Genomic DNA, 10,195 nt, shown 5'->3' with positions numbered 1-10,195 from the left:
GAACATATCGGGAAAGAAGAAGCAGACAAGCTAGCCAAATCAGCAGTGCAAACTTTGTTACCGAGAAAATGCCCTGTTCCATATCGTGATACATTCTTTGATATATGGAAATACGTCCAGCATTTATGGGCACTTCAGTGGGACAGAGTAGGCCTCAATAAAATGAAAGAAATTGCTAGACAGACACACCCTTGGAAATATGACCTAATACCAAGGAAGTGGGAGGTTGTATTGTGTAGATTACGTATTGGCCATACACATTTAACTCACGGCTATCTGATGAATGGGGAGAATGAGCCCTTCTGTGACGATTGCTTAGTTCCACTGACTGTTAAGCATTTGCTGGTTGAGTGTCCCAGTCTAGTGGAACTTAGGAATTGTTTTTTAGCTTATAGTAGTGAAGCAGGTGGTAATTATAGCATGGCAAAACTGTTGGGAGAAAGCATGTGTGTTAATAACGTTATCTCTTTTATTGAAGAAGCTGGTCTTCTCAAATATATCTGACAGCTGTGCTGTCTTAGTATATGCTTTTTTTCCCCTTTTTTATGTTTTATTGTTATTTGTTCAGATTAATTAACAATTCTTTTTATTAGAATTTTATTCTTATTTTTATCAGAAATTTATTTTATTATTTTTTTTAAATCAAATTTATATGTATCTGTTTTAAAAAATAAAAATTATTTAAAATTTTGTTTAATATATTATAAAAGTTAAAAGATCACACTTAGTATTCGGCGTCGGTGACCCTGGTAGTTGTGACGCCAGAAAACTCACAATCAATCAATCAGATCAATCGTCTGATGGGCTCAGGCCTCGAGAAAATCATCATCTCGTCTCCCAACATCAGTGGCAAGAATATAGACAATTTGTATGGTTTCTGGACATAACCCTTCAAAAGGCGATTGTCATGTGACTACATCTCAGATGCATGACTGCTCGCCTCACACAGTTACACTGAGCGCAGTCAGTCGGCAGCTGTTGAAGAGTCCGAGACCGTCATGAGCTACACTGTGGACTTTGTATCGGTTGATCCAGATCAGTCATTACTTTGTCCTATTGGCGTGTTCCTGTACCCATAAGGATCAACACCCACCATAGAGTGTCGGTACCTTTATCTGCTGCGGATATTACGAGATATGAGATATGAGACCGTAAGAGACTTCGCTGCAGTTGGATACGAGACCGCGAGAGACTTCGCTGCAGTTGGATAGCCCAGTGGATGGGTACTGGTTATCACTCCGAAGAATATGTCGGACAGGAAGATGGATATGGCCATTGCGACCATATCTATTTTTCTCTTTGGGTCTGCCCACAGGTCCTTGGAACCTCATTTCCTTGGACCAGTGGTGGATGGTTGCAGGATGTGTTTGCTTACCCAGCTCCTTCAAGATGACAAGTTGCATCTCGTCCATGGTGTGTAGTTGTAGAGGTAAGAAGGATGCGAGAGTGACTGGCCTCTCCCCCTTCCACACCTTGTCCTTCCACTCCTCTTCCTTCAGGTTGAGGATAGGACTCGAACTCACACTGGCTGGTAGGGAGATTGCTGCGGTAAGCTTACACATAGAGCTTCCTCTGTATGTTTCTTATCAGAATCATAAAGGCAATCCCGCTCCTTCCTCTAGCAAAGGGAGGAAGGAGACTGACAATAATGCAAACCCTTCCCAGAACTTTGCATTAATGTCTCCGACGCCAAAAATTCTTCACAGCCCTTTTTTGGATGAGTCACGATCCCTCACTCATTTCAAAAGGCCCAGAAGTCTGACTCTTGATCATACAGCTCCTAGTATACTCCGATCAAGTTGTCAGAGGCAGGGCACTCCTCCTCGCTCTTACAACCAGGAGTAGCAGTCTAGGTGTGTAGAACTCCAGTCAGTTCTAGAGGCTCACTCAGATTCCTCCCACCAATCAGTGAGTAATCCTTATGTAAAGGACCAAGGGTTTGTATATCGTGTAGGAACAAATCACAATTTTTGGAAGTATATTGTATTTTTCTTAACTATACAAAACTGAGGTCCTTTACATATGACCACCTCCTGCCACCCCTCAATCTGAACCTGGGCCGAAAGGCAAAGTGGAGTGTTTACATCCGGGCAGGTTGGCCTACCCACCTGCCACACGATAGTTACTGCCTAACCACCTTGTTCAAGAATTTAACGGCCGTAATTCCAGCTACGCCGAAAGTAATTCCTTATGTAAAGGACCTCAGGTTTGTATAGTTAGGACAAATACAATTTACTTTCAAAAATTGTGATTTTTGAATGGAAAATCACTTGTAAACAAGTTATTAAGTGGAACAACATTATTTCAGTGAGTACTTGAGGCATGCAGCATCACTTAACATCCACATTACAGGTCACTAGACAGCAAAATTATGTCCATCAGAGTGGAGAGGAATCTTGCGAGAAACACGACAGAATAAATTGTTGGTTTACAGACACTTGTGTGTGGACAACTGTTCATCTGGGAGACTTGGACATCAGTGTCTGTGGAAATCATAACCTCATTATGGGCTCAATATGATTGATGAGTTTGTTATGAACAATAAATTAAATGCTTCAGATTTATGTCGATTTTTGTAATAATCTTATACCTTCTCATATTTCAGACTTTGCCTGGTTGAACAAGAGGTCATTCATTGGTTTACGTTGTCAAGGTTTGCGAAAAGAACAGGTCTCCCATGACGAGTATAAGTGCAAGTTCATGTGAAGTTTTAAATAAGTTCAAAATGTTCATAAAATAGTAAATAAGAAATTCTCGACATCAGATTTGTGCATTGGTAAAAGGAAGAAAGGGAGAAAATTAAATGAGAAAAAAACGAGTGATAGAAGCAATGAATAACAATAGAAGAAAGTAGAAAAGTTGGTGACTCTGTACATAAAAAAATGACGTTGAAGGACCAGAGGCTAAAATGAGCACCTTAGAATATCAGTTGAAAAGCGAGACCGAGGACCCATTATCCCTGTCTCTCATCAAGAATGAAAATGGAGGTTTAGTGGGGGGCAGTGATGCCCCAGCCAGCTATACCTCTGTCTTTTTGGATCCAATGACGAAAATGAAGTTGGAAATGAAGGCAGAAGTGGAGGTGTCTTATGAGTCTGATGACGACTTGGAGTTTCACTGTGAGGATTTTACGTCAGCCTTCGGAGATGAAGGCGATTCACTGCCCATCAAAAAGGAAGTCGCTAAGAAGCCCTCTTCGACCCACTTGGAGTTCCACACAGGGGAGAGGGCCTTCACTTGCAATGACTGTGGGAGGTCGTTCTTCAATAAATCAAATCTCAAGACCCACATGGCGATCCACACAGGGGAGAGGCCCTTTGTGTGCAAGGACTGTGGGAAGTCGTTCTCCAAGAAATCAAATCTCAGTGGACACATGGTGACGCACACAGGGGAGAGGGCCTTCACCTGCATGGATTGTGGGAAGTCATTTTCCCATAAATCGAGTCTCAAAACCCACATGGCGATCCACACGGGGGAGAGGCCCTTTGTGTGCAAGGACTGTGGGAAGTCGTTCTCCCAGAAATCAAGTCTCAAGTCCCACATGGCGATCCACATGGGGAGAGGCCCTTTTGTGTGCAAGGACTGTGGGAAGTCCTTCTACCTGAAATCGAGTCTCAAGACCCACACAGAGATCCACACGGGGAGAGGGCTTTCACTTGCAATGACTGTGGGAGGTCGTTCTCCAATAAATCAAATCTCAAGATCCACATGGTGATCCACACAGGGGAGAGGCCCTTTGTGTGCAAGGACTGTGGGAAGGCGTTCTCTGATAAATCAAGTCTCAGGAAACCCCATCATGGCAATCCACATGGGGGTGAGGCCCTTCATCTGCAAGGACTGTGGGAAGTCCTTCTACCTGAAATCGAGTCTCAAGACCCACACAGAGATCCACAGGGGGGAGAGGGCTTTCACTTCATGAATGTGGAGGTCTTCTCCAATAAATCAAATCTCAAGATCCACATGGTGATTCACGGGGAGAGGCCCTTTTGTGTGCAAGGACTGTGGGAAGGCGTTCTCTGATAATCAATCTCGGAACATGGGGATTTCACACGGGGGAGAGGCCCTTGTGTCAAGAGTGTGGGGAAGTCGTTCTCACCAAAGAAAAAATCTTCGTGACACATGGTGACCCACACAGGGGAGAGGGCTTCACTTGCAGTGACTGTGGAGGGGCATCTCCATAAATCATCTCAAGACCCACATGGATGGGGGACCCAACAGAAAGAGGCCCTTCTGTGTGCAAGACCCTGTGGGAAGGCGTTCTCCTATAAATCGAGTCTCAAGACCCACATGGTGATCCACACGGGGGAGAGGGCCTTCGCCTGCATGGACTGTGGGAAGTCGTTCTTCCATAAATCGAGTCTCAAGACCCACATGGCGAGCCACACGGGGGAGAGGCCCTTCGCCTGTAATGACTGTGGGAGGTCGTTCTTCAGTAAATCACATCTCAGTGGACACATGGTGATCCACACGGGGGAGGGGGCCTTCACCTGCAATGATTGTGGGAAGTCGTTCTCCCATAAATCACATCTGCAGACCCACAAATGGGTGATTCACCACGGGGAGAGAAGGGCTTTTCACTTGCAATGATTTGGAGCGTTCTCCATAAATCCAAATCAACCCACATGGTGATTCACTAACACGGGGGAGAGGCTTTCAACTTGCAATGACTGTGGGAGGTCGTCTCCAATAAATCAAATCTCAAAACCCACATGGTGATCCACACGGGGGAGAGGCTTTCACTTGCAATGATTGTGGGAGGTCGTTCTCCAATAAATCAAAACTCAAGACCCACATGGTGGTACACACGGGGGAGAGGCCCTTTGTGTGCAAGGACTGAATGCACTTCTTGTGATAAAACTATTATAACTTTCAATTATGATTATTTATAAAGGGTTTTTTCTTGTGTTTAAACTATCAAAATATAGTCAGTTACATGCATTGTCCTGCGTTACGCTGTAGTGTAAAGAGGAAAGTATGACAGAGGGTAAGTTCGGCAGCTGAATTGATTAGGTTTATGTGGGAAGGGATTTGCCACTTGTTTTATAATCTTGTGATGCCGCCACAACAGCACTTTCTGCAAAGTAAGTTTTGATCAACAAGCAAATTACTACACTTGAACAGCCTCCATATTCACCCAATTTATAACCGTGTGTCCTTTATCGTTTCCCAAAAGGTTATACTAGTGCTGAAAGGGACACGTTTTGGCAGATGTGTTGAAACAGCTTACACAAATTAATTTCCTCTTTGCCTTTGACCAGTGGAAAAGGAGACTGCAGCAATATATTAGTGCAGATGGAAAGTATATTGAATTTGTAATACATATGAATAAAGGCAAGTTATCTAATCAGTCTCGTTTAATAGACACACCTCGTATATCGGATATTGAAAGAGCAGTTGTGCAACTACCAGGCACTGCTGTTTTTGATGAACACTTTATTTATAGTGGCAATGAATGCGCAATCTTTATTCCTTGCAAGAAGGCTTATTTGACCGATGGGTTTGATAATACAGTGCAAACGCATGGTTCACAACCAAAAAAGAACAAGGAATGATCAAGTTTAATAAATAAAATTTCAAACAGCACAAGTCAGACAGTCACGAGAGACATTTGAACTGCGGACCGACAGGTGGGATGGTCTCCTCCCCGCACCTCCCCCGCATGAATGGCGGTAGTCAACTCAGATTCCTCCCACCAATAAGTGAGTCTTCCATTATGTAAAGGACCAAGGGTTTGTATAACGTGCTGGAACAAGTCACAATTTTTTAAAGTAAATTTTATTTTTCCTAACTATACAAAACTGAGGTCCTTCACACATAGTCCCACCTCATGTCACCCCTCACTCTGTTCCTGGGCCTAAAGCAAAGTGGGATGTTTACATCCAGTCTGGCGGGACTCCTGACCACCGGACAAGCAGTTACTGCCAAACTACCTTGTCATTAAATCTTATGACAGGTCCAGCTGGTGCTGAATAGTAATTCCTTATGTAAAGGACCTCAAGTGTGTATAGTTAGGAAAAAAACAATTTATTTTCCCCCTTTTTCTGCTTAATTAAATTAAACAACCATCATTGTTAAACAACCATCGTCATTAAACAACTACCATCTTTACATAATGGTAATTACTTTAAAGAACCATCTTCATTAAACAACCACTATCTTTACCAAAGTGTATTTAAATTATTTTTTACTTAATTTAAATAGTTGTCTTCTTTAATGTTTTCCTTGGTGAGACCTTCATAAAATAACTAGAGCCATTTCTTGTTTAGTATATTCATTGAAGCCATTTTATGTTTTGAATATTTACAATGGCATTAAAGTTTATTACAAGTGAAAAGAGAAAGAAGAAATTGTATGACGAGGAAAACTATGTATACAAGAAGTACCGAGATAATCCCGCAAAAACGAAAACATATTGGCGATGCAAACTATTTTATCAAGGCTGCAAGGCTCGTATTCACACGCCTTGTAATTGTAATGAGCCTACATTGCTGTATAGTTCGGGTAAGCATACTCATGCCGCTTCAGAGGCAGCTATTGAAGCACATGTTGCTGTGAGTGCAATGCGTGATACAGTTTATGGAGGATGTGGATTATCGACCAGAGATGTAATTGCAGATGCCACTAGACGATAATGGAAAATCACGGCTACAAAATGTATAGTACTGCCTTTCCCGTAATATTCAGAACTGGAGACGAACTACTTTAGGGATTCCTGCCATTCCAACATCTCGCACAGGATATGAAATTCCAGATTCTTATAAATATCTTCCTGATGGATCACTTTTCTTAGTGCATGATAGTGGTATAGAGGACTCGGACCGTATTTTAATATTTGCAGCGGAAGCTTGATTGGATGATCTACCAACAGATAACATAAGGTCCTATGATGGAATGATTAAAGCTTCTCCAAATCTCGGACCCAGCTATTCACGATCCATTTCGTTGTTAAAGGAAGGTGTCTCCCTTGAGTTTTTGCACTGTTGCCTAATAAACAAGAGGTCAAACAGTCAGCCAATGCAATGCATCATGGACTTTGAATTATCTTTGCACAACGCCTTCACATCAGTGTTTGTAAGTGCTGATATATCAGAATATTTATTTCATTTAGGTCAGTCCTGCTGGTGCGTAAGATTTGTGAAGTAGGTAAGAAAGTTCAGTATAATACTGACTCTTTGTTTGCATTGAAAGTGAAATGCTTTAGTGCTTTGGCAATTTTACCCATCCACAATGTTGTTGATGGTTTTGAACTACTTTCCGATTTTGAACAGACTTATATTGGTGTTCAGCGTGGAAGAGGGGAATGGAGACGAAGAGTTGAATCTCTTTTCCCTATCGAAATGTGGAATGTACATGAACGTACTCTAAATGCTGTTCCGAGGACGAACAATCATGTGGAAGGTTTTAATAGTGCTCTGAGAGTGTCGCTAACAAGTATCCATCCAAATTTGTGGGCACTTTGCTCTTCACTCCAAAAAGAGGAGGCTCTTACCCAAACTAAAATTATTTATATAAGACAAGGAGACTCGCCTGAAAAAAGAAAAAAATACAAGTTTGTAAATGAAAGACTGACACATCTCGTACAAAATTATGAACCATCAAGCATTATCGAATTTTTAAAAGGTATAGCATATAACTTCCATGAATAATATTTTGTTTGTTTCTGTTCATATTATCATCTGATATAGGTTGAATTAAGAACTGATTTTAACTAATTAAAATGCATCAAAATGTTTAAATATAATTTTGTTTTTTATATTTTCAACTCAAAGATTAAAATTTTTTTTACATTATCTGTGTTTTTATATTTTCACCTGATTCAAAGATCATTTTTTTTACATAATCTGTTTCTATTTCCCATTTATAAAATAATTTTTTGGGGGGGTGGAAATTTCATGGGTGAAATTTTACATGGGTGAAATTTTCGTGGGTGGAATTTTCTGGGAGAAATTGTCGTGGGTGGAATTTACATGGCACCTTCGGTTATATTGAAAACTATAAAAAATGCATTTTTATTGTGTATTTCATATAACAATTTTTTAAAGTAAATTGTATTTTTCCTATCTAACAAACCTAAAGTCTTTTATATGAGGAATTACTTTCAGCGTAGCTGGAATTACAGCCGTTAAATTCTTGAACAAGGTGGTTAGGCAGAAACTACCATGTGGCAGGCGGCTAGGCCCACCTGCCTGGATGTAAACACTCCACTTTGCCTTTTGAACCAGGTTCAGATTGAGGGGTGGCATGAGGTGGGCATAAATGTAAAGGACCTCAGATTTGTATAGTTAGGAAAAATACAATTTACTTTCCAAAACTGTGATTTGTTCCTACATGAGGAAGACTCACTGAATGGTGGGAGGAATGTAAGTGAGCCTCTAGAACTGACTGGAGCTCTGCATACCTGGGCTATTCCTCATGGTCGTAAGAGCGAGGAGGAGTGCCCTGCCTGTGACAACTTGATTGGAGTATAGGAGTTGCATGATCAAGAGTCAGACTTCTGGGCCTTTTCGAAATGAGTGAGGAATCATAACTTATCTGAAAATGGGCTGTGAAGAATATTTAGAGTCGGGAGGCATTAATGCAAAGTTCTGGGAAGGGTTTGCATTATTGCCAGTCTCCTTCCTCCCCTTGCTAGAGGAAGGAGTGGGATTGCTTCTATGATTCTGATAAGAAACATAGAAAGGAAGCTCTATGTGTAAGCTTACTGCATCAATCGCCCGACCAGCCAGTGTCAGTTCAAGTCCTATCCTCAACCCAAAGGAAGAGGAGTGGAAGGACAAGGTGGGGAAGGAGGAGAGGCCAGTCATGCTTGCATCCTTCTTACCTCTAGAACTGCACACCATAGGCGAGATGCAACTTGTCCTCTTGAAGGAGCGGGGTAAGCAAACACTACCTCCGAGCATCCACCACCGTTCCAAGGAAAGTAGGTTCCAAAGACCTGTGGGCAGGCTCAAAGGAAGAAAGATATAAATATGGTCGCAATGAGACCTCATCTATCTTCCTGTCTGATATTCTTCGGAGTGATGAACTTTACCCACATTCACTGGACTATCCAACTGCAGAGAAGTCTCTCATGGTCTCGTAAGACTCGGAGAAAGACGTGTCATCAGACACTTCTGCTATGGCAGTCCACAGCGGATAAAGACACAGATACTCAGTGATGGGTGTCGATCCTTTATGGGTACAGCAACATGCCCATAGGGCAAGGTAATGACTGATCTGGATCAACCAATACAAGGACCATAGCGTAGCTCATGACAGACTTGGACTTGTCAACAGATGCCGACTGACTGCGCTTCACGCATCCGAGATGTAGTCACAACATGACACCCGCTTTTTGAAGGGATATGCTAAGAACAACCATACAAATTGTTATCTTGTTCGCCACCGATGTTGGGAGACAAGATGATGTTTCTCTCCTATTGGAGTGTTCTTGTACCCATAAGGATCGACATCCACCATGGAGTATCTGTGTCTTTATCCGCTGTGGAATATTATGAGACTGTGAGAGACTTTGCTGCAGTTGGATAGTCCAGTGGATGGGTACTTGTCATCACTATGAAGAATATGTCGGACAGGAAGATAGATAAGGTCATTGCGACCATATATATCTTTCCCTTCACTGGTTGGTGTCATCGACGGGACTTTTTCTTTGATCAGAATATCACAATTTTTGGAAGTAAATTGTACTTTTCCTAGCCATACAAACTTGAGGTCCTTTACATACATTCCCACCTCATGCCACCCCTCAATCTGAAACTGGGCCAACAGGCAAAGTGGAGTGTTTACATCTTGCCAGGCTAGCCTACCCGCCTGCCACACTGTAGTTACTGCCTAACCACCTTGTTCAAGAATTTAACGGCCGTAATTCCAGCTACGCCGAAAGTAATTCCTTATGTAAAGGACCTCAGGTTTGTATAGTTAGGAAAAATATAATTTACTTCCAAAAATTGTGATATTCTGATCAAAGAAAAAGTCCTGTCGGTGACACCAACGAGTGAAGATGGCTTTTCATCCCTGTTGCTTTACAGAAGACTGAAAAAGCTAAACCGCTATTTCATTGCTGCTCGGCGAGACTGTCGGATTTGCAATGAAAGCAGAGCATCTTTCAGTAAAGAAATCACAGGGGTTGTACTGCCTGAAGAACCACTTCTTGTGGGTTGGATCAGGGGAACAGGGGAAGTCTTCCGTTATTCAT

General features: G+C 42.0%; 1 long non-coding RNA gene across 1 annotated transcript in view; it reads left to right on the top strand.

The window, feature by feature from the left end:
- Positions 1-4,534, top strand: part of LOC135226494 (uncharacterized) — a 97,044-nt gene extending 92,510 nt beyond the window's left edge. Inside the window, exons 2-3 of the long non-coding RNA XR_010317235.1 lie at positions 2,606-3,759; positions 4,255-4,534. This is a non-coding gene — a long non-coding RNA (uncharacterized LOC135226494). The remainder of the gene's footprint in view (positions 1-2,605; positions 3,760-4,254) is intronic.
- The last annotated feature ends 5,661 nt before the right edge of the window (positions 4,535-10,195 follow it).

The sequence above is a fragment of the Macrobrachium nipponense genome, chromosome 14 (assembly GCF_015104395.2).
Source record: "Macrobrachium nipponense isolate FS-2020 chromosome 14, ASM1510439v2, whole genome shotgun sequence".
Lineage (NCBI taxonomy): Eukaryota > Metazoa > Arthropoda > Malacostraca > Decapoda > Palaemonidae > Macrobrachium > Macrobrachium nipponense.
The sequence above is the reverse complement of the archived record's forward strand: the minus strand, read 5'-3'. Positions and strand labels throughout refer to the sequence as shown.